Below are 25,159 nucleotides of genomic sequence, written 5' to 3'. Positions count from 1 at the left end.
AACTGAAGGAAAAAATAATGTAGAATCAATTATAGTACAAGTCGAAGGTAAAAAAATGAAGAAAAGAAAATTTGCAGTGGTATATGTACCTCCTAAGACACAAACCTGGTCAGAGAAGGATCACGCTGAGTTACTAGATGATACAAAGGAAGAACTAATTGAAACACTGAAGGATGGAGGAAATACAGTAATTATGGGTGACTTTAATTCAAAAGAAATATGCTGGGAAGATATGACAGTGAAAGGGGGAGAGAGACACTGGGGCAATGTACTCCTTGACTTGACCATTGAATACACAATGACCCAGTGGATTAGAGAAAATACTAGATATAGAGGAAATGAAGAACCCTCAATATTGGACTTAATACTTAAAACAGAACCTGAGATAATCGATAATATTATTTACAAAACTCCGATAGGAAAAAGTGACCATGTACTAATAGAAATGGAATTGAAAGAACAACCAGACCAAAGCAAAAATGTTAAACATAGAATAGGAAGACCCATGTATAACAAAACAAACTTTGAGAAACTTAAAACATTCTTTCGCAATGCAAACTGGGAAAAATTCCAAAACGAAGATACAGGGATAGAAGAAAAATGGAACATACTAAAAGAAATTTATAATGAAGGAGTGGACAAATTCGTACCACAACAAAAAATGGAAAAGGCATACATAAAGAACTGGTACAACAAAAGATGTAGTGAAGCAAAGGAAAAAAGAGACAAAGCTTGGAAAAAATGGAAAAGAGATAAGAAACAAAGCAAATGGCAAACATACATCAAACTAAGAAACGAATATGTAAAAATACGCAGAGATGAAAAGAGAAATTACGAAAAAAAGATAATAGACAAATGCAAAGAAGAACCCAAACTATTTTACAAATATGTAAATGGAAAACTGAAAAACAAACAAGAAATAGAAAAACTGCGCCAAGATAAAAAGGAATTTACAGAAGAACTGGAAATGGCTGAAATAATGAACAACCACTTCAGATCAGTATTCACAATAGAAAACTCGCCTAACAGTGAAGTTAGAGAGAGAGAATTATCCCCAGCAATGGAAGAAATAAACGTAACACAAAAAGAAATCAGTGATCAAATTAAAACCCTGGATGTCAGAAAATCACATGGCCCAGACGGAATAGCAAACTGGATACTGAAAGAATGCATGGAAGAATTAACTGACAAAATATATGATATAATTAAATCATCAATTAAAGAAGGAAAAGTACCATTGGACTGGAAAAAAGCAAACATTGTACCAATTTATAAGGGAGGTGATAAGGAAGATCCATCTAACTACAGACCGGTCTCACTAACAAGCACAATAGCAAAAATTTGTGAAAGAGTGATCAAAAACAGATGGGTTAAGTACCTGGAAGAAAAATCTATACTGAACCCAAATCAATTTGGATTTAGACAAGGGAGATCCTGTACAACAAATCTGATTTGCTTTTACTCAAGATTAGTAGACATAATACAAGAAAGAGATGGATGGGCAGACTGTGCTTTTCTGGACCTGCAAAAGGCATTCGATAAGGTACCTCATAGGAAACTAATAAATAAGATAGAGTCAAAAGGTGGCATCAGAGGAAAATTATTGGAATGGATGAAAGACTTTCTGATTGGGAGGAAAATGAGAGTTGTAATTAGAGAAAAATTCTCCAACTGGGAAGAAGTAAAAAGCGGGGTCCCGCAAGGATCAATACTGGCACCGATCATGTTCGCTGTATACGTTAATGACATGAATGAAGGCGTGGAGTGCTATATAATTTTTTTTGCAGATGATGCAAAATTACTTAAGAAGGTAAAAACGGAAGAGGACTGCAACTCATTGCAACAAGATCTGGACACAATATGGAATTGGACTCAAAAATGGGAAGTAAAATTCAATATTAAGAAATGCAGCATAATGGAATTTGGAAAGAGTAAAAATAGAATATCAAAAGATTACAGAATTGGGGAAGAAAAAATAAATAAAATAAACTATGAAAAAGATCTTGGAGTGATGATTGGAAAGGACATGAAACCAGATAAGCATATAAACAAGATGTTCGGAGAAACCTACAACTTATTGAGAGCAATCAAAGTGGCATTTACCTATATGGACAAAGAAATTATAAGGAAAATACTTACTACACTAATAAGACCAAAACTCGAGTACGCAGCATCACTTTGGACACCCAGTACCAAAAAGAATATTAAGAAACTAGAATGATTACAAAGAGCGACAACAAAACTAGCACCGACACTTGCCGAACTAACATATGAGCAAAGACTATCCAAATTGAACCTACCAACTCTGGAACAAAGAAGAGAAAGAGGAGATTTGCTAACTATCTACAGAATAATGAAAGGAATGGAAGTTTTAGACAGGAACGACCTATTAATGTGGGACAACGGTAAAACAAGAGGACACGGAAAATATTGAAAAAGGATAGTTATAGAAAAAACTTGAAAAGGAACAGTTTCCCACACAGAGCGATAAATACATGGAACAAATTAGACAACAAAACAGTATGTGCTAACACTATACAAGATTTTAAGATAAAACTTGATGCGGAGAGATACAAAGACGGGTCACCACGAGCATAGCTCCCCTCCCGTATATTACAACTAGGTAAATACTTGGAACAAACTGGATAATGAAATAGTATGCGCAAAAACCATTTATGAGTTTAAAAGCAAACTAGACACTGCGAGATACAATGGCGGGGCACCACGAGCATAGCTCCCCTTCCCGCAAAATACAACTAGGTAAATACATATGCACTCTATCTCTTTCTTATGGCTCGACAGCACAGTGATACTGTTTGCAACCACTAATCCACCAGTCTGAGTTCAATGAAATAAGGAATCAATTATTAAAGTTTGACGTTAACAAATCACATGGCCTGGAAGGAGTTGCAAATTGGATACTGAAGGAATGTATTGATGAACTAACAGGAAAAATATACAAAATACTTGAATGTTCACTCAAAGAAGGAAAATTACCAGGAGACTTGAAAAATGCCAATATATAAAGGGGGAAATAAGGAAGACCCAACAAATTATAGAATGATGTCCCTAACGAGTACAACAGTTAAAATTTGTGAGAGAAGCATCAAAGATAGATGGATAAAATATCTGGAGGAGAACAATATACTGAACCCAAAGCAATTTGGATTCAGACAGGGAAGATCATGTACCACTAATGTGATTTATTTCTATTCAAGATTGATAGATATATTGCAAGAAAGGGATGGCTGGGCAGACTGTGCCTTCCTGGACTTACAAAAGGCATTTGATAAGGTACCACACAGAAAATTACTATATAAACTGGAAACAACAGGAGGCATACATGTAAACTAATGAATTGAATGGAGGACTTCCTACAAGGAAATAAATGAGAGTAGTGCTAGGAGACAAATATTCAAAATGGGAAGAAATGAGTAGTGGCATAACACAGGGTCAGTATTAGCTCTGATAAAGTTTGCTATATATGTGAATGACATGGTTGCAGCATATTCCAATTCTGGTCTTATCATACATACATATACCAATGCTTTTTTCCCCCTTATAAGGGAGGTAGCCAAAAAACGAAGGCATAAAAACCATTCCCATTCATTCCATCCCTATCACATTCCACTCCCCTCCACCCTCTTATCTTGGCACCTTCTTCATGATGGGTTATCCCTTCATCTTGTCCACTGCCCTGTTTCAAAAGTAGTGTCACAAGACACAGCACATCCACAGCAAGGCCGCTTCATTAAATTGGTCCCTCTCTGTCACCTCATGCAGAAATGGATATTGAGAGAAATCCCTTCAGGCTGCGTCAATTTTTTTCTCATACATACTCCCTCACCCCCCATCCCCCACCCATTCCACCTCATGCATCACAGCATCATCCATATACAACAATTCTCCATTCACCCCTGTCTTCTGTACTCTCCCATCCTTCCTCAACAGACATTCCCCTCTTCCCCAAAGCCCCTTTCACCCCATCCATCCACCTCATCCTAGGTCAACCCCTAATGTTCACTCCTTCCACCTCTCCCTTCCACACCTCTTTTACTAGTCTTTCTTCACTCATTCTTTCCAAGTGTCCAAACCATCCTAATACTTTTTCATCAACCCTATCTCCGAACTCCCTTTCCACCCTCTTTCTCCTCCTCACCTCCTCATTTCTCACTCTATCTAGCCTAGTAACCCCTAGCATACTTCTCAGATGCCTATTCTCAAACACATTCAAACTCCTTCTCTCTTCCTCTCTTATGTTCCATGTTTCTGCCCCATACAGTGCTGTTGGCACAATCACTCCTTCGTACAATCTCCTCTTAGCATCCATTCCCAAATGTCTATTTTGCATTACTTTTTAATCCACCAAGTCATTTACTCACTTCTCTCAATCTACATTCTACCTCCACTCCTCCATTTCGTACCACATTTGCACCCAAGCATCTAAAACTATCCACTTCCTCCAGTCTCTCATCCTTAATACTTGCTTTCAGTCTGCTGCCACTTTCTCCCCTTGTACACCTCATCACATTACTTTTACCCACATTTATCTTTAACTCCGTTCTTTCACATACCTTCCCAAACTCTGGCACTAACTTTCTCAATCCCTCCTCTGATCCTGCTACAAACGCAGTGTCATCCACAAATAACAGCTGGTTTATCTCCCACTTTTCTCCATTTTCTTTAACCATCTCCAATCCCTGACCCACCACCCATGCATTCACTTCTCTCACCACCCCATCCATGTATAAATTGAACAGCCAGGGTGATATAACACATCCCTGACGAAGTCCCACCTTTACCTCAAACCACTCACACTCTCCATTTCTATTCCTGACACATGCTCTACTACTCATGTAAAAACTCTTGACTGCTCTTAAAAGTTTTCCTCCTATCCCATATATCTGCAATACCTCCCACCACAGTACCTTCCTGTCTACCCTGTCATAATCCTTTTCCAAATCCATAAAAGCCCAAAAAACATCCTTACCTTTTCCTATAGCTTTCTCACATATCTGTTTTACAACAAAAATCTGATCTATGCAACCCTTACCTGTCTTAAACCCACACTGTTCCTCACCAATTACTCCCTCTGTTCCTCTCCTAATCCTCTCAATCACGACAGTCCCATGAGACTTCCCAACTATACTTAACAAGCTAATCCCTCTGAAACTACCACACTCACACTTTTCCCCTTTTCCCTTGTAGAGTGGAACTATACAGCCACTACTCCAGGCCTCCAGCACTCTACCCTCTATTAAACAAACACTTAAATAACCACACCAGCCAGTCCACTATCACTGTACCTCCTTTTTTCACACATTCTACATGACACCCATCCTGACCAGGTGCCTTACCTGCTCTCATCATCTTAACTGCGTTCACTTCATCTTTCCTTATTTCTCCTCCATTTCCCTCATTAATCACGGTCATTTTCTTAGCGCTTCCCACTGCAACTACCTTTCCCTCCCTATCCTCTTTCACATATAGCAACTCCCTAAAATAAACTGCCCATCTTCCTCTTACTGCCTTCTATTCCATTACCATCTCTCCTTTTGCATCTTTTACCTTTTCTTCTCTACTTGACTCACCTCCTCTTCCTCTCTTAATTTCTTTCCAAAACATCTTTTTATCACTTTCAAAGTTATCTGAATGTGTGAATGTAGTAGTTTCAGAGGGATTAGCTTAAGTGTAGTTGGGAAGGCTTATGGGAGGTTCTTGATTGAGAGGATTAAGAGAGGAACAGAGGGAGTAATTGGTGAGGAACAGTGTGGATTTAGGACAGGTAGAGGTTGTGTAGATCAGATCTTTGTGGTAAGACAAATATGTGAGAACGCTATAGGAAAAGGGAAGGGTGTTTTTTGGGCTTTTATGGATCTGGAAAAGGCTTACAATAGGGTAGACAGATTGGCAATGTGGGAGGTTATGCAGATATATGGGATAGGAGGAAAGCTTCTAGGAGCTGTCAAGAGTTTTTATGAGAGTAGTAGAGCTTGTGTCAGGATTAGAAATGGAGAGAGTGAGTGGTTCGAGGTAAAGGTGGGACTTCGTCAAGGATGCGTTATGTTGCCCTGGCTGTTCAACTTATAAATGGATGGGGTAGTGCGAGAGGTAAATGCAAGGGTAGTGGGTCAGGGATTGGAGATGGTTAAAGAAAATGGAGAAAAGTGGGAGGTGAGCCAGCTGTTGTTTGCTGACGACACTGCGCTTGTGGCAGGATCGGAGGAGGGACTGAGGAAGTTGGTGACAGAGTTTGGGAGAGTATGTGATAGAAGAAAGCTAAAGATAAATGTGGGTAAAAGTAAGGTGATGAGATGAACAAGTGGTGAAAGTGGCAGTAGACTGGAAGTGAGCATTAAGGGAGAGCGACTGGAAGAAGTGGATAGTTTTAGATACTTGGGTGCAAATGTGGCAGGAAAAGATGGAGTGAAGGTGGAGGTAGAATGTAGAATGAGAGAAGTGAGTAAATGCCTTGGTGGATTGAAGAGTGTAATGAGGAATAGACATTTGGGAATGGATGCTAAGAGGAGATTGTATGAAGGGCAGAAACATGGAACATGAGAGAGGAAGAGAGAAGGAGTTTGAATGTGTTTGAGATGAGGTGTCTGACAAGTATGATGAGGGTTACTAGGCTAGAGTGAGAAATGAGGAGGTGAGGAGGAGAACAGGGGTGGAAAGGGAGTTGGGAGATAGGGTTGATGAAAGAGTATTAGGATGGTTTGGACACATGGAAAGAATGAGTGAAGAAAGACTAGTAAAAGAGGTATGGAAGGTAGATGTGGAGGGAGTGAACATGAGGGGACGTCCTAGGATGAGGTGGAAGGATGGGGTGAAGGGGGCTTTGGGGAAGAGGGGAATGTCTGTTGAGGAAGGACGGGAGAGGACAGAAGATAGGGGTGAATGGAGAATGGTTGTATATGGATGATGTTGTGATGCATGAGGTGGAATGAGCGGGGGGATTGGGGTGAGGTAGTATGTGTGAGCAAAATTTGACGCAGCCCAAAGGGATTTCTCCCCGTCTTCTCCTTTTATGCATGGGGGGATGGAGAGGGGGGTCGCCAATTTAATGAAGCGGCCTTGCTGTGGATGTGCTGTGTCTTGCGAAACTGCTTCTGACCCAGGGCAGTGGACAAGGTGCAGGGATGACCCGTCATCCAGGAGGTGCTAAGATAAGAGGGAGGGTGGAGAGGTGTGGAGTGTATTCAGGGATGGAATGGGTGGGAATGATTTTATGCCTTTTCCTTTTTGGCTACCTCCCTTGTAAGGGGGAAAAAGCCTTGGTATATGTATGTATGTAAAATTATCTGTCATACCCTTACCCCATTTCACATCTCTCCTCTTTGCACCCTTTACTTCTCTTTTCTTTGTACCTCTCATATGATTCCCCTGTCCTAATTTGTAACCAATCTGTGAAAGCTCACTTCTCTTCTACAACCTTCTTTGCTTCCTCATCCCACCACTCACTACCCTTCCTTCTATTTCCTCCCATCCTCCTTGTTCCACACACCATCTTTGCACACCTTATGACTCCTTCCTTGAACCATCCCCATTCCTCTTCCACTCCCTTAACCCTTTAAACTCCGATGACAAGATTCTTGTCCTTTGGTCAAATAAAACAAAAAATCATTAAACACCAAAATGTTTGATCAAACACCAGAAAAATATGACGTCAGTCCTCGCTTCGCGAATCGAGGACTGACGTCATATTTTTCTGGTGTTTGATCAAACATTTTGGTGTTTAATGATTTTTTGTTTTATTTGACCAAATGACAAGAATCTTGTCATCGGAGTTTAAAGGGTTAAATGAGTTGCAATCCTACTCCGGTTTTACTTTCTTTAGTATTTTTGCGTCGTCTGCAAAGAAATTCATATAACACTCTACTCCTTCGTCCATGTCATTCATGTATATAGTAAACATGATCAGGGCCATTACTGATCCCTGTGGGACACCACTTATCATTTCTTCCCAATTTGAGAATTTGTCTCTAATTACTACTCTCATTTTCCTCCTAGTCAGGAAGTCTTTCATCCTGTATGTGTATTTACCTAGTTGTACCTAGTTGTAATATACGGGAGGGGAGCTATGCTCGTGGTGACCCGTATTTGTATCTCTCCGCATCAAGTTATATCTTAAAATCTTGTATAGTGTTAGCACATACTGTTTTGTTGTCTAATTTGTTCCATGTATTTATTGCTCTGTGTGGGAAACTGTTCCTTTTCAAGTTTTTTCTATAACTATCCTTTTTCAATTTTTTTCCGTGTCCTCTTGTTTTACCATTGTCCCACATTAATAGGTCGTTCCTGTCTAAAACTTCCATTCCTTTCATTATTCTGTAGATAGTTAGCAAATCTCCTCTTTCTCTTCTTTGTTCCAGAGTTGGTAGGTTCAATTTGGATAGTCTTTGCTCATATGTTAGTTCGGCGAGTGTCGGTGCTAGTTTTGTTGTCGCTTTGTAATCTTTCTAGTTTCTTAATATTCTTTTTGGTACTGGGTGTCCAAAGTGATGCTGCGTACTCGAGTTTTGGTCTTATTAGTGTAGTAAGTATTTTCCTTATCATTTCTTTGTCCATATAGGTAAATGCCACTTTGATTGCTCTCAATAAGTTGTAGGTTTCTCCGAACATCTTGTTTATATGCTTATCTGGTTTCATGTCCTTTCCAATCACCACTCCAAGATCTTTTTCATTGTTTGTTTTATTTATTTTTTCTTCCCCAATTCTGTAATCTTTTGATATTCTATTTTTACTCTGTGTGTGTGTGTGTGTGTGTGTGTATTTACCTAGTTGTATTATATGGGAAGGGGACCTATGCTTGTGGTGACCCGTTTTTTTTATCTCGCAAGATCAAGTTTGTTCTTAAATTCTTGTATTGTGTTTGCGCACACTATTTCTTCATCCAATTTGTTCCATATATCTATCACTCTGTGTAGGAAGCTGTTCTTTTTCAGGTCTCTTCTGTAGTTATCCTTTTTGAGTTTCATTGCATGTACCCTTGTTTTTCCTCTGTCTGTCTTTCTATCAAGGCATTCTTTTCCTTTCATAATTCTGTAGATGGTTAGTAGGACCCCTCATTCTCTTCTTTGTTCCAGGTTTGGCAATTCCAGTTCGGCCAGTCTTTGTTCATAAGTCAGGTTTGAAAATGTTGGGGCCATCTTTGTCATTGCTCTTTGTATTCTTTCTAATTTTCTTATATTCTTTTTTGTACTGGGTGACCATCTCAGCTCTGCATATTCCAGTTTTGGCCTTATCAGTGTTTGTAATATTTTCTTGATCATTTCCTTATCCAGGTATTTAAAGGCCACCTTTATTGATCTCAGCAAATTGTATGTTTCTCTGACTATTCTATTTACATGTTTATCTGGCGACATGTCTTTGGTGATGATTACTTCTAGGTCCCTTTCAAAATTTACTTTCTTCTTTTCCATCAATTCTATACAGTCCTGATATTCTCTTCTTGCTTTTTCCAAGTTCAATTATACTACACTTCTTGATGTTGAATTCTACCTACCATCTTTTGCTTCACTCTGAGACTTTGTTCAGATCACTCTGTAATGAATCACAGTCTATTTCGGAGTTTATTCTCTTTAATTATTTTGAGTCATCCACAAAGCAGTTCATGTAACTTTCAATGCCTTTGTCCATGTCATTTACATATATAGCAACCATTATTGGAGCTAGTACTGACCCCTGTGGGACGCCACTACTCATTTCTTCCCATTTTGAATATTTGTCTTCCATGTAGGAAGTCCTCCATCCAATTCATTAGTTTCCTATGTATGCCTCCTATTGTTTCCAGTTTATATAGTAATTTTCTGTGTGGTACCTTATCAAATGCCTTTTGTAAGTCCAGGAAGGCACAGTCTGCCCAGCCATCCCTTTCTTGCAATATATCTATCAATCTTGAATAGAAACAAATTAAATTAGTGGTACATGATCTTCCTTGTCTGAATCCAAATTGCCTCGGGTTCAGTATATTATTCTCCTCCAGATATTTTGTCCATCTATCTTTGATGATTCTCTCACAAATTTTAACTATTGTACTTTTTAGGGACACTGGTCTATAATTTGTTGGGTCTTCCTTATTTCCCCTTTTATATATTGGCACTATATTGGCATTTTTCCAGTCTCCTGGTAGTTTTCCTTCTTTGAGTGAGCATTCAATATTTTGTATATTTTTCCTGCTAGTTCATCTATACATTCCTTCAGTATCCAGTTTGCAACTCTGTGTGTGTGTGTATTTACCTAGTTGTATTTTACGGGATGAGAGCTATGCTTGTAGCGACCCATTTTCGTATCTTTCCACATCCAGTTTTTCTTAAAATTGTGTATAGTTCTGGCATTCACTGTTCCTCTGTTCAGTTTGTTCCTGACATTACTCTAGGTGGGAAGCTATTTTTTTTCAGATCTCTTCTGTAACTGTCTTTCTTTAGTTTCTTTTCGTGTCCTCTTCTGTCCCACTTTAATAAGTCATCTCTATCAATAATTTCCATCCCTTTCATAATTCTGAAAATGGTCAACAAATCGCCTCTTTCCCTTCTTTGTTCTAGTGTTGACAAATGTAATTTCTCCAATCTTTGTTCATATGTCAGATTTGACAGTGTAGGTACCATTTTTGTCTCTGCTCTTTGGATCCTTTCTAGTTTTCTTATGTTCTTCTTTGTGCTAGGTGCCCACATTGTTACATCATATTCTAATTTCAGTCTTATCAGTGTAACAACTATTTTTTTAACCATCTCCTCATCCATGTAGTCGAAGGCCACTTTCATTGATCTTAATAAGTTGTAAGTCTCTCAAAATAATTTATTTACATGTTTATCAGGTGTCAAGTCACTTGAGATGATTACTCCTAGGTCCCTTTCTGAGTTGACTTTTTTGACTTATTTGTTTCCTATTTTATATTGTCCCGAAACTCTATTTTTATTTTTTCTAAATTCTATTATGCTACATTTTTTAATGTTTAAGTTCATCTCATATCTCCAACTCCCTTCCCATATTCTGTCTAGGTCATCGTGCAGCGTTCTGCAATCTTCTTCTTTTCTTACTCTCTTGAGTAATTTTGCATTGTCAGCAAAAAAGTTCATGTAACAATTTACTCCCTCATCATTTATGTATATGGCAAACATTAAAGGAGCCAAAACAGAGCCTTGTGGGACACCACTTTTCACATCTTCCCAGATCGAATTTTTGTCTCTAAGTACCACTCTTATTTTTCTCCCAGTTAAGAAATCCTTCATCCATTCCAACAGTTTACCTTGAATTCCTCCTATTTTTTCAATTTTTTTAAATTAATTTTTTGTGTGGTGCTTTGTTGAATGCCTTCTGCAAATCCAAGAAGGCACAATCTGCCCATCCATCTCTTTCTTGTATTATTTCAATTAATCTCAAGTAAAAGCAGATTAGGTTTGTGGTGCACAATCTTCCACTTCTAAAGCCAAATTGTTTGGGGTTTATTATTTTGTTTTCTTCCTGTCTGGGGTATTGGCTGCATGTTATTGTGGCAAAGTGGCATGCAGTTGATACTTTAGTGTCTATATGGGGCACCCCTACGGACCAGAGCCACACATAATTTTGTCTGTGATAGAGGAAAACTCTGTTCATAGAGAAATGATGACACTTTTATACTATGACTGTCCCTCCATTATGCTGTCCGCCAACCCCTTGTTACTGTCCTGTACCATTTCTCTGAATATTCATTTCCTTTTTTTTTTGCCTACCCTGTGGTGGGGGAAAAGAATGCTACCACCAAGTCTTCCCACTTGAGTCGTGAAAGGTGACAAAAAATGGGACGGGTGTTAGGACAATCCTGCTACCTGTAGCCCCACAGGGAACATTCCTAAAAAAAAAAAAAGTAAAGGCATAAGAGGATCTGGGAGTTTTTCAACCAGTACCCTAAGATTTGGGTCTTTTAATGTGCGTGGATGTGGTACAGATGAGAGTAAAAGGGAAGAGATAGGCAGTATGTTTGTGAGAAGATGGATGAGCTGGCTTTGAATGAAACTAAAATGAAAGGGAGGGGCATGTGAGTTTGGGAGTGTAGTTGGGAGGTGCTCAGGAGTGAAGAGGGGACGAGGGAGAGAAGGGATGGCTATACTAGTAAGTGAAGAGATAGGTAAGTGTGCAGTAGAGTGGAAGGAGGTTTCTTCAAGGTTGATATGGATGAAGGTGAAGTTGGGAAGGGCCTTTGTAAGTGCATATGGGACTGGTAGTGAGAAGAGCGTAGAGGAAAGGGAGGCTTTTTGGGTAGATATAAATGAGTGCATAGAGGGATTAGGGAGAAATATCAATGTAGTTGTATTGGGAGACCTACATGCTAGGGTAGGAAATGAACCAATAAATGGAGTGATTGGGAAGTATGGAGTTCCAGGTAAAACTCAAAGTAGAGAATTGGTGGTGGAGATGTGTCTTGAAAGAGAGTTGATGATAGCAAATACAGTGTTCAGGAAGAAAGTCAAGCATAAGTACACATGGGAGAGGGTGGTGGAGGGAGGGGTGGCAGATATAGCATTAATGGACTATATAGTGGTGACCAGAAGTATGGTAGGAAGAGTTAATGATGTACATGTTCCAAGGGGAGAGAGTGGGGGAATATCAGATCATTTTCTGGAAGGTAAACTGAGAGTGGAGAATAGGTGGAGAAAGAGGGAAAGGTCAGAAGTTAGAACTGCTTACATGAGAAAGAAAAGGAGAATGAGAATGAGAAACTGAGAGAGGAATGGGAGGTAGTGATGGATAGAGTGGAACTAGGAGTGGAGAAGGAATGGGGAAGGTTCAAGGAGGGAGTCATAAGGTGTGCAAAGATGGCAAGGAGGGCAGGAAGAAATAGAAGGAAGTATAGTGAGTGGTGGGATGAGGAAGCAAAGAAGGGTGTAGATGAGAAGAAGCAGGCTTTCATAGATTGACTACAAATTAGGACGAGGGAATCGTATGAGAGGTACAAAGTAAAGAGAAGGGAAGTTCAGCATAAGATAAGGGAAGCAAAGAGGAGAGCAGATGTGAAATGGGTAACAGTATGACGGAAAATTTTGAAAGTACTAAGAATGTTTTGGAAAGAAATTATAAGAGGAAGAGGTGAATCAAGTAGAGAAGAAAAAGTAAAAGGTGCAGATAGAGAGATGATAATAGAAGAGAAGGCAGTGAGAGGAGGGGGGTGGGCAGAGTATTTTAGGGAGATGCTAAATGTGAAGGAGGATAGGGAGGGAAAGGTAGTTGCAGTGGGAAGTGCTAAGAAAATGAGAGTGATGAGTGAGGAAAATGGAGGAGAAATAGGGAAAGATGAAGTGAAAGCAGCTGTTAAGATGATGAGAGCATATAAGGCACCTGGGTTGGATGGATGCCATGCAGAATATCTGAAGGAGATACAGTTATGGTGGACTGGCTGGTGAGGTTATTTAATGTTTATTCAAGAGAGGGTAGAGTGCCAGAGGACTGGAGGAGTGCCTGTATTGTTCTGCTTTACATGGGAAAGGGGGACAAGTGTGAGTGTAGTAGTTTCAGTGGTATCAGCTTGTTGAGTGTAGTTGGAAAGGCTTATGGGAGAGTCTTGATTGAGAGGATTAGGAGAGGAACAGAGGGAGTAATTGGTCAGGTACAGAGAGGGAGGGAGGGAGAGTGAGTGAGTTTATAGTTTATGTAAGATTGTCATAAACTAGAAAGTGCTTCTCAGTAAAAGTTTATTACTCCATGAATAAAGGAGATAGGGCTGATATAAATAGCCACGGTGAAAGGTTCACAAATTATCACACACAAATTTTCTCCTTTCACTCAATAATGCATGTACATCAGGCAGCCAAACATTCATGCATAAATATCAAATTTGTATTGAAGAGGTTAAGATGATGACCACAAATGAGGTGGACTGGGTGATGGAGGCACCGGATGAAAGAGGAATATCTGTCAAACAAGGTGGGAGTTGCCAAAACATATATAGGAAAATGGTGTGGCCCTGTGGTATTTCTCCATGTCTGCTCTATGTATAGGTTGTTGCCAGTTACCTGGAGAAAACAGGTTTTCTGCAATAGAAACCAGGGGCTATGGATTGACAGAAGTCACCATATAAACAAGCCATGAAAATAAACCATCTTCAGATGTCAGGCCCTGCTGTGGAGGTGCTATATTATGCTGCACTGCTTATAACACATGCAGTGTGGCACAGCACAGGGAGCTCTTCATCCACAAGGAGCTAAGATGGGAGGGAAATGAAATGAGTAAGTTGAATGGGTGTGGAATGGGTGTAAGGCAAGTATATGCTTTTACTCTGCCAACCCTTACCAAGGGGAAAAGATGTTTTGGCACATGTGATTGATTCAGTTTCACATCATAAACTCCCCACTATCAGGAGGCTAGGATAGTGCCCCTTACAGAGGACTTTGTAGCAATTATATATGAAATGTGCCCTTGGCCCAATTCACCAGTGGTGGGATTTGAACTGCCATCACCTCAACCTCCATCACTGGTAGTGATGCCCTAACCCACTCACTAAGTGGAAAGCCTGCAGCCCTACAGGGGCTAGCAATGATCATCAGGTTTTCCTAAAGACCTCTCAATAAAGAAACTTTGAACTGTCTGTTTTGAACTATTTCTATAGCACCAGCTGAAAGCAGTAGAAAAAAAGGAGCAGTCACCAGTTCCTAGCTCTCCACATGGGAAAAGGTGTAAAAATCAGGGGTAAAGTTGGTAGAGAAGGCCCAGTCCAGAATGAGTACCAGTCCCTCAGAGCTATACTTCCGTTTGGAAATGTGGGGGTTAATGGGTTGCAAAAATAGGAAGCTTCACTTTTCATCTTCCTGGCTCACCACAAGCAAGTACCTATCATTGGTTCCTGTATGTATGTCTATACATACACATAGCTTCTGAACTGTCAACATCTCACTTGAGCTCCGTAGACTGTCGAAGATGAAAATTCTTAAAAGTGCAAGGAAAACAGGAGGCCTGGTTTGTATTGAATGGGAGGGGGAGCAGTTGTGGTTACCCAAAATGATATATCTGCAGTGTTAGTGATTTAACGAGAGAAAATGCAAGAAAATAAAAACGAGGATTTCAAGACGGATGTTGATTCAAAAACAGAGACATCTAGGGGCTCTATGCCAAAGTACAATGTAAATAGAACGATGGAGAGCCCAGCAAGAATTAAAATGTATAACAAAGACTCCTTTTCCAGTTCTAGTATGAAAAAAGAAATTTGAATCAAATCATAGACATGGAAAGGAAAATGAGTAACAATAGAAAATGGTAGGAGAATGAATTCACTGAATTAAGGAGGGACATTCTAGAATTAATGGAATGTTTAGTGCAAGCTAACAATGAGATATTCAATCTGAAGAAATCAAACTCTGAACCTGGGAATGACAATGAAAAATTATATAACTGAAGTTAAATGTAAAAAAATAATAATAATAATAAGATTAATGATACTACCAATAGTGAGAAATAATAATAATAAAAAAGAGGTAAATAACAAAATACAAGTAATGACTTAAAGAATTGAAGAAAACTTAGGTGAGGAAAGTATGCAAAAGATTAAGAGATGGAAGGAAAACAGAGAAAGTGAAGAAATTGCCTTTAAAGAAATAGTAGAACTGCTACAGGGAAATACAAAAGATACAACCATTCAAGGAATTAAAGAAAAGGCAAATTGGGTTAGAGATACAGTGCATAGAAAAAAATGTATATGGACTAAGGGAAAAACATGGCCTGGTGAGGTACATAAGCAAAAAAGCAGAAAAAGAAACAGCAATATCAATTCTAAAAGAAATACAAGATGGTGAACTGGAAGCTGAGAAAGATATAGAAGCATATAGAATGGGACAATATTCTAAGGAAAGAAATCGACCATTAAAGTTAAAACTAAGATCACAAGTGGTAGTGAGGACATATTAGAAAAAGCAAGTAAGCTAGCAGAAAGTGAACACTACAAGATATGGATAAAAGGAGAGACGGGTGTTGAGGAAATAGAAAGAGAAACCAAGGAGTTCTATTGGAGGGTCATAGACATGAGGCTGAGAAAATGGTACATCAGAGTGGGTGAAACAAAACAGAAAACAAAATAGAGAAAGAAAAAAAATTAAAAGTGGCCTATACTAACATTGACAGATTAATCTCAGGATTGAATGTACTAAATGATCACCTGTCAGATGAAAAATCAGACATAATGGAAATTGTGGAGACAAAACTAAGAGGTTCAATACCACCTAATAGTGTTGGGCACGGGCTATACAATCATTGGATTAAAAACAGAAATGAGAAACAGGGAGGAGGAATCATGTTCTTGGCCAAGAAATCTTGAATGTGAAGGTTACTAAGGGTAAAAACAATGTAGAGATGATCATGATAAAAGTCGAACAGACATGAAAAGTAGAAAGTTTGTGGTGACATATGTGCTCCCAAAAATGAGGTCTTGGAAAGGGAACGAGCATTCAAAAATGTTTGAAGATACAAGGCATTCATTAAACAAGATACTCAAGGATGGAGGTAACCTGGTACTTATGGGGGATTTTAACTGCAAAGAAATCTGTTGGGAGGAGGTGATAGTGAAGGGCAGACAGGGCCTATGGGGAAATGTATTACTGGATATGACCATGGAACATGCAATGACACAATGGGTAAATAAAAATACCAGATATTTACTACAAAACCTGAAATTGTGGATAAAATTGAATACAAAACACCATTTGGAATGAGTGACCACATACTAACAGAGGCTGAACTAAAGGAAGAAATACATATGGAGAGAAATGAAAAGTACAGCGACTTTGGAAAACTATAGAAATTCTTTCAAATTGCAAATTGAGAAAATTTTGACATTGAAGAGACACAAGTGGAAGAGAAATGGGCAATCTTGATGGAAATCTATAATGAAGGAGTGAATAGGTACATACCAAGACAAAAACAAGAGAGGGTGTACAATGCTGGTTCAAGAGAAGATGCAGAGGCAAAAGACAAAAGAGACAAAGCATGGAAAAGATGGAGAAAAAAAAAAAAAAAAAAAAAAAAAAAAGGAAAATGGCAAACATATATAAACTATAGAAATACATATACATACATATACCAAAGGCTTTTTCCCCCTTACATAGGAGGTAGCCAAAAAACAAAGGCATAGAAACCACTCCCACTCATTCCATCCCCTACATACTCAACTCCCCTCTACCCTCCTCCCTCCCTTTTATCTTGGCACCTCTTGGATAATGGGTCATACCTGTATTTTGTTCACTGCCCTGGGTCAGTAATATGTAAAAGTAAGCAGAGAGGAAAAAGGAAACTATGAAAAAGACATCATTGAAAAAATGCAAGGATCAGCCCAAACTATTTTATAGATATACATATCTATAAAATAGTTTGGGTTGATCCTTGCAGTAAACTTAAAAATAAAAAAGAAATTATGAAACTATGCCAAGGAAATATAGAATACATAGATGATCTAGAATTGGCCAAAGTCATGAACAATCACTTTAGGTCGGTTTTCACAAGAGAAAAAGTACAGCAATGGGACGAAGGAAGCGAAGTGCGATGTCCCCCTATGAGGGAAATAATAATAACACAAAAAGAAATAATGGAGCAATTAACAAACCTTGACATTAGGAAATTGCATGGCCTGGATATTGCAAATTGGATACTAAAAGAATGCAAAGAAGAAATAATGGACAAAATATACAACATAACAAATTGCTCACTCAAAGTGGGAAAAATAACAAAGGACTGGAAAAATACCAACTTTGTACCAATATATATAGGAAACAAGGAAGAACCAACTAATTACAGACCAGTCTCCCTAACAAGCACTGTAGCCAAAATTTGTGAGAAAATTATCAAGAATAGATGGGTAAAACACCTGGAAGAAAACAATATAATAAACCCAAAACAAGGGATGGATGGGCTGATTGTGTTTTTCTATACTTACAGAAAACCTGACAAAGTACCAAACAAAAGATTATAAAAAAAAAATTGGAAATCATAGGAGGGATACAAGGCAACCTACTAAACTGGATAGAGGAGTTCCTGAATGGTAGAAAAATGAGAGAAGTACTCAGAGAAAAGTATTTAGGTTGGAAGGTGGTGATTAGTGGAGTTCCACAGGGATCTGTATTGGCTCCAATAATGTTTGCTATTTATGTGAATGACATGGAAGATGATGTGGAATGTTACATGAGCTTCTTTGCAGAATTGTTGAGGAAAGTGAAAACCAAAACAGACTGTGAATCACTACAGAGACCTAAACAATGTTTGGAAATGGATTCTGAAGTGGGAAGTGGACTTCAACATTAAGAAATGTAGCATAATGGAGTTTGGTAAAAGTAAAAAGAATACCAAGACAATATACAATTTGAACTAAAGACATAATGAAAGTGGGATCTGAAAAAGACCTGGGAGAAATTATCTCAAACAACTTGTCCTCTTATTAACAAATAAACAAAATTGTCGGAGAATCCTATAATTTGCTAAGATCAATAAAAGTGGCATTTACCTATATGGATAAAGAAATTATTTTAAAAAATATTAGTCTCATTAATAAGGCCTAGACTGGAGTATGCTGTGACATTATGGTCACCCAGTACTAAAAAGAATATAAAGAAAATTTAAAGAATCCAGAGAGCAACCATGAAAATGGCCCCAGCACTTTCAAACTTGTCATATGAAGAGAGACTGGCTAAATTGAAGTTACCAACTTTGGAACAAAGAAGTGAGGTGACCTACTGACCATCTACAGAATCATGAAAGGCACAGAAATACATGATAGAGAGGACTTACTAAATTGGGACAAGAGAAACACAAGAGGACATGGATAGAAAATAAAAAGGATAGTTATAGGAGAAATCTGAAGAAAAACAGTGTTCCACATATTGGTGGACACTTGGAACAAGCTGAATGAAGTGTGTGCAAAAACCATACATGAATTTAAGAGCAAACTAGACACTGTGAGATACGAAGGTGGGACACCATGAACATAACTCCCCTTCCTGTAAGGTACAACTAGATAAACTAGGTAAATACACACACTTGATCTTGAACTAAAAGAGGAAATATATCTGGAAAGAAACGATAAACAGAGAAAAGGAAGACTGATATATAACAAAACAGATTTTGGGAAACTCAGAAAATTCTTTCAAAAAGTGAGTTGGGAAAACTTCTTTAATGAAGAGATACAGGTGGAAGAGAAATGGATGATATTAAAAGAAATCTATAATCAAGGAGTGGATAAATGCATACCAAAGAAACAGGAAAAGGTGTACATTAAGTGCAGGTATGACAAAAAATGTAGTGAGGCAAAAGATAAGAGAGACAAAGCTTGGAAAAAAAAAGAGGGGGGGAAGTGGCAAATATATATATGAAACTAAGAAATTAATATGTAAACGATATAATAGCCAAGTGTAAAGATTAACCTAAAATATTCTACAGATATGTAAATGGTAAACTAAAAAATAAACAGGAAATAGTGAAACTATGTCAAGGGAACATAGAACATACAGAAGATATAGAAATGATTGAAATTATGAACAAACATTTCAAATCTGTATTCACAAAAGAAAACATACAAAATTTGGATGAAGGAAAGGGAGAAATATGCCCCCAATGAAAGAAATAATTGTGACAGAAAGAAATAAGGAATTAAATAATGAACCTTGATGTCAGAAAATCATACAGCCCAGACAGAATTGCAAACTGGATACTAAAAGAATGTATAGATGAACTAACGGACAAAATATAGATAATAGCTTGCTAACTCAAAGAAGGAAAGGTACCACAAGACTGGAAAAATGCCAATAATGTGTCAATATATAAAGGGGAGACAAGACCCAACAAACTATAGACTGGTCTCCCTTACAAGTACGATAGCTAAAATTTGTGAAAAATTAATCAAAAATAGATATACTAAACATCTTGAGAACAATATATTAATCCAAAACAATTCGGTTTTTGACGGAAGATCATGTGCCACAAATTTGATCTGTTTTTATTCAAGGTTAATAGATATAATGCAAGAAAGGGACAGATGGGCAGAATGTGCTTTCCTGGACTTACAAAAGGCATTTGATAAAGTACCACATAAAAAACTATTAAGAAAACTTGAAACATCAGGTGTACATTTAAAATTATTGAAATGGATGGAAGATTTCTTGCATGGGAGAAAAATGAGAGTGGTGCTCAGAGATAAAAACTCTACCTGAGAAGAAATGATGAGTAGAGTCCCACAGGGTTCAATATTGGCTCCAATAATGTTTAATATATATGTAAATGACAGGCATGAGGGTGTAGAATGTTACATAAACTTCTTCGCACACACAAAACTACTAGAGAAAGTACAGAAAAAGACTGTGAATCACTACAGAGAGACCTGGACAAAGCCTGGGAATGGAGTCAAAAGTGGGAGGTGAACTTCAACATTAAGAAATATATTATAACAGAATTTGGAAAAAGTAAAAAAATAATATAAGGACAATATAAAATCAGTGCAAAGGAAGTAAAGAAAGTTAGTTCTGAAAAGGACCTAGGAGTAATTATCAACAAAGACATGTCACCAGAAGTATATAAACAAAATAGTTGGAGAAACCTACAATTTAATAAGATCAATAAAAGCTGCTTTTAACCACTTCCATACAGACACCTACGTAGGCATCATGAGGAGCAAGTGGGTACGCGATGATGCCGATGTCGGCGTCTTGATTATATTTATTGTAGTAGTACCTGCGTGACCCTCATTCTCTCTAAACTGGCTTCATCATATTTTCTATGGTTATCAAAATTCATGGGTGAAAGAGAACAAGCGATTGAGCAGTGACTTTATTTTTTATAATGCGATTATTATGATGCAACATCGCACGTCGGGCAGCTAATGCTGCCAGACGTGCGATGTGCCCCGGAGTGAAGAGGTTAATTACTTGGATGAGGTAATGGTAAGAAAATACTAGTCACACTGACAAGACCAAGACTGGAGTAGACTACGACACCAAGGACACCAAGTACCAAAAAGAATATAAGGAGAATAGAAAAAATCCAAAGGGCAGCAACAAAAATGGCACCAACACTTTCAAAATTGACATACAAGCAAGATTGTCTAAACTGGAACTACCAACACTGGAACAAGGAAGAGAAAGAGGCAATCTATTGGCCATTTACAGAATCATGAAAAGCATGGAAGTCCTTGACATAGAAGACTTAAAGTGGGATGGAAGAAAAAAAGGGAGACATCAAAAGAAACTCAAAAGTGGATGTCTGGAACAAATTGGATGAAACAATAGTATGTGCAAACACCATACAAAAACCATACAAGAATTTAAGAGCAAACTAGATGTTGCAAGGTACAAAGACAGGTCACCATGAGCATAGCTCCCCATCCCGTATAATAAAACTAGGTAAATACAACTAGGGAACTAGGTAAGCACACACACACACACACACACACACACACACAAACAAAAACATAGGTATAAAAGAGAACTGAAGAAAAACCGTTTTCCACATAGAGTTTTGGACACTTGGAACAAACTGGATAATGAAATAGTATGCACAAAAACCATTCATGAGTTTAACCACTTCGGTACGGAACTTAAGTCTCGCGGGCAGCAGCCAATCCCAGCCGTATGACGTGTCGTAATAATAATCGCATCATAAAATATAGTCACGGCTTATATCGATCGTTCTCTCTTTCACCCGCGAATTTTGAAAACCACAGAGAATGGGATTCAGGGCGCATTTGGGAGAATGTAAAAACACAGGGGCGACTACAATAAATATAATCAAGACGCCGATATGGCAGCGTCGCGAATCCACTTGCTCCTTATGACGCCTACGTGTGCGGCACCGTATGGAAGGGGTTAAAAACAAACTAGACACTGCGAGATACAATGGCGGGACATCACGAGCATAGCTCCCCTTCCCGCAAAATACAACTAGATAAATACAACTAGGTAAATACACACACACACACACACACACACACGCACACGACTCGGTGGCGCAGTTGTTAGAGCGCTGAACTACTAGCATCGTGGTGCCCGTAGTACTTGGTTCGAATCCTGCCCAGGGCCGAAATTATTTCGGTACCGCTGCGCTTCGGGTCGTTACTCTGACTCTCGTGGGCGGGGAGTTGGGTGTGTGTGTGTGTGTGTGTGTGTGTGTGTGTGTGTGTGTGTGTGTGTGTGTATAAGGTCATAGCATTACCCATAGATTGGACCTACGAGCTCTGTGCTCTCTTCCAGGAGGAAAATAGCTGTCGATCACGAGTCCAACACGTGATCCAAAAGACCAAGTGAATACACACACACACACACAGTGTGCAAATACTTTTCATGATTTTAAGAATAAACTTGATGCTGAGATATACAAAGACAGGTCACCACGAGCATAGCTCCCTTCCTGGATAATACAACTAGGTAAACAAACACACACACACAGAGTAAAAACAGAATATCAAAAGATTACAGAATTGGAGAAGAAAAAATAAAAAAAGCAAACTCTGAAAAAGATCTTGGAGTGATGATTGGAAAGGACATGAAACCTGATAAGCATACAAATAAAATATTCGGAGAAACCTACAATTTATTGAGGTCAATCAAAGTGGCATTTACTTATATGGATGAAGAAATGATAAAGAAAATACTAACTACACTAATAAGACCAAAACTTGAGTACGCAGCATCACTTTGGACACCCAGTACCAAAAAGAATATTAAGAAACTAGAAAGATTACAAAGAGCGACAACAAAACTAGCACCGACTCTCGCCGAACTAACATATATGAGCAAAGACTATCCAAACTGAACCTACCAACTCTGGAACAAAGAAGAGAAAGAGGAGATTTGCTATCTAGAGAATAATGAAAGGAATGGAAGTTTTAGACAGGAACGACCTGTTAGTGTGGGACAATTGTAAAACGAGACACGGAAAAAAACTGAAAAAAAAAGTTATAGAAAAAAACTTGAAAAGGAACAGTTTCCCACACAGAGCGATAAATAAATGGAACAAATTAGACAACAAAACAGTATGTGCAAACACTATACAAGATTTTAAGATAAAACTTGATGCGGAGAGATAAAAAGACGGGTCACCGCGAGCATAGCTCCCCTCCCGTATATTACAACTAGGTAAATACACACACACACAAACACACACTTGTGATTCACTAATGACTTTTACAATCAAGAGCTATTATCATACCAGGTGAGAGCTCAAAAATCATACTGCCCAATTTATGCTGTAACTTTACAAGCCCACCCAATCACCCTGCTCAAGTGGGAGAGTAACAGTTTGTCTATTTATATACAATGGGCTTTTTCCTCCTTGTAAGGGAAGCAGCCAAATCAAAAGGCACATAACCACTCCCACACATAACCACTAAAATAAACAGCATGTAATATCAGAAAAAAGTTTTTCAAGCTAGGAGCACAGCTCAAACTTGGAACCTCAATTATACGACCCCAATAAGTGAATTCACTTTACCAGCAAGCTGTATTGTACAAGAAATGAACACAACCTGGCTTTAAACAGGGCCAACTATTAAGCACTATACAAACAAGATCAAATTTCATCATCACAAAAAAAAAAAAAAAAAAAAAATCTAACTGTGGAAAAGTAAAAGTCTTTCACATTATTTACCAAAACTTCTGCTGCTTTTAAAAACTTATTTTCATTAAAAAAAGAAGACAAAAATAATAACGATAACAATAAAAATAAATATCCCATCCTAAAAAAATTATATCTATTTTGTAAATGGAAAAGAACAATAGTCCAAACAATTGTTTAGAATGAAATGCAATGGCAATCCCACTGGGAGTTTTAGGAAAGATCATAGTTACTGTCCAAACTACAAAGGAATTGGACTCAAGCAAGGGAATTATTATTTGTTTTGTCTTTGGAATGGAATTACATGAGGCTCATGCAAGGTCAAACTGGAGTTCTCTCAGTGCAACTGACAAGCTACACAAGATCAAGATGGATAAGTAAACACCTCAGGCACAACATGTTTATAAAGATGGGGAGATGTTCTCATGTAAGTTTTTCTTTGGGGGCAGAGGGGGTAGAACCAAGCTTGACAATGTCAGCTTTCTGGGGAGGAAAACAGTTCCCACTGCAAAACATCAATAAAGTAAAATACACAAGTGAAAGGGATAGTGAATTTCATGAGTTCCGGATGGTTAATGCAACATATATTGTAGATATCCTCATTTCACTTAATTCTTTGACAGATTGCAAATGGATGAAAGGATGATACAACCCAAAGGAATATTCTCAACATACCTGTACCAAACTGCATTAATTGGAAGAATGTTTGGTAATTTGTATATGGAGTTTTTTGAAAGAGAGTTATTACCAAACATTCTTCCAATTAATGCAGTTTGGTACAGGTATGTTGACGACATATTATGCATTTGGCCTAATGATCAATATTTGGATACTTTTTTGTCAGATTTAAATAATTTGGTGCATTCCATTAAATTCACAGTAGAGGTTGAAGAAAATAATATGTTACCATTTTTATATGTAAATATTTACCGATGTGGAAGATACTTTAAATTTGACGTTTACAGGAAGCCGACCAATGTCCTCTCGTACATTCATTTTTACTCGTATCACAGTCAAAAATCCAAGCTTGAAGATATCATTTACAATAAAACAGTGACAAATTATTGAAACTAAAAGAGTGTATTTACATTTTTCTTCCAATGTGAGTAAATCTTCTTAACTTTTTGTGTCTGTCCTGTGTCCTCATCCAGACACTTAATGAGACTTTTTTCAGATGGGTCAACAAACACCAAATTACTCTAAAATCAAATACTTTTAAACTTGCCTTTTTTTTTTTTTTTTTTTTTTTTTTTTTTTGTGTTAATCAACTGCATATCTGTGATCTGTGTAGGTAATACACCAAGGTCTTCTGGCTATGGTGCTGCTGCTCCTATGGAAATCATGAAAGGCTCAATGAAGGGAGAGTCTTGGCAACAGACTCCCATGTTGAGGATGATGAGGGTGGCATGAAGAGACTCAGTCATACAAATTATAGTCACTGGAAGGAACTAAGGAAGTTTCCTTGGAAGTGGTGAAGGGTGAGAATGCAAAAATATTGAAACAAGTGTATCTTGTGATGGAACCTTTGTACCTTGATGGGTAAGAGGGGCTTGCAGGTAGAATATAACAATGGGTCTAGACATGCCTTAAATAGAAAATCACAATA

The 25,159-nt window shown here is 38.1% G+C and overlaps 1 protein-coding gene across 17 annotated transcripts in view; it reads right to left on the bottom strand.

Moving 5' to 3' along the window:
• Positions 1-25,159, bottom strand: part of LOC143028642 (uncharacterized) — a 614,584-nt gene that overhangs the window by 71,259 nt on the left and 518,166 nt on the right. The window lies entirely within an intron of this gene.

Source organism: Oratosquilla oratoria, chromosome 9, assembly GCF_046742065.1.
Source record: "Oratosquilla oratoria isolate Oo_2021 chromosome 9, ASM4674206v1, whole genome shotgun sequence".
NCBI lineage: Eukaryota > Metazoa > Arthropoda > Malacostraca > Stomatopoda > Squillidae > Oratosquilla > Oratosquilla oratoria.
The sequence above is the reverse complement of the archived record's forward strand: the minus strand, read 5'-3'. Positions and strand labels throughout refer to the sequence as shown.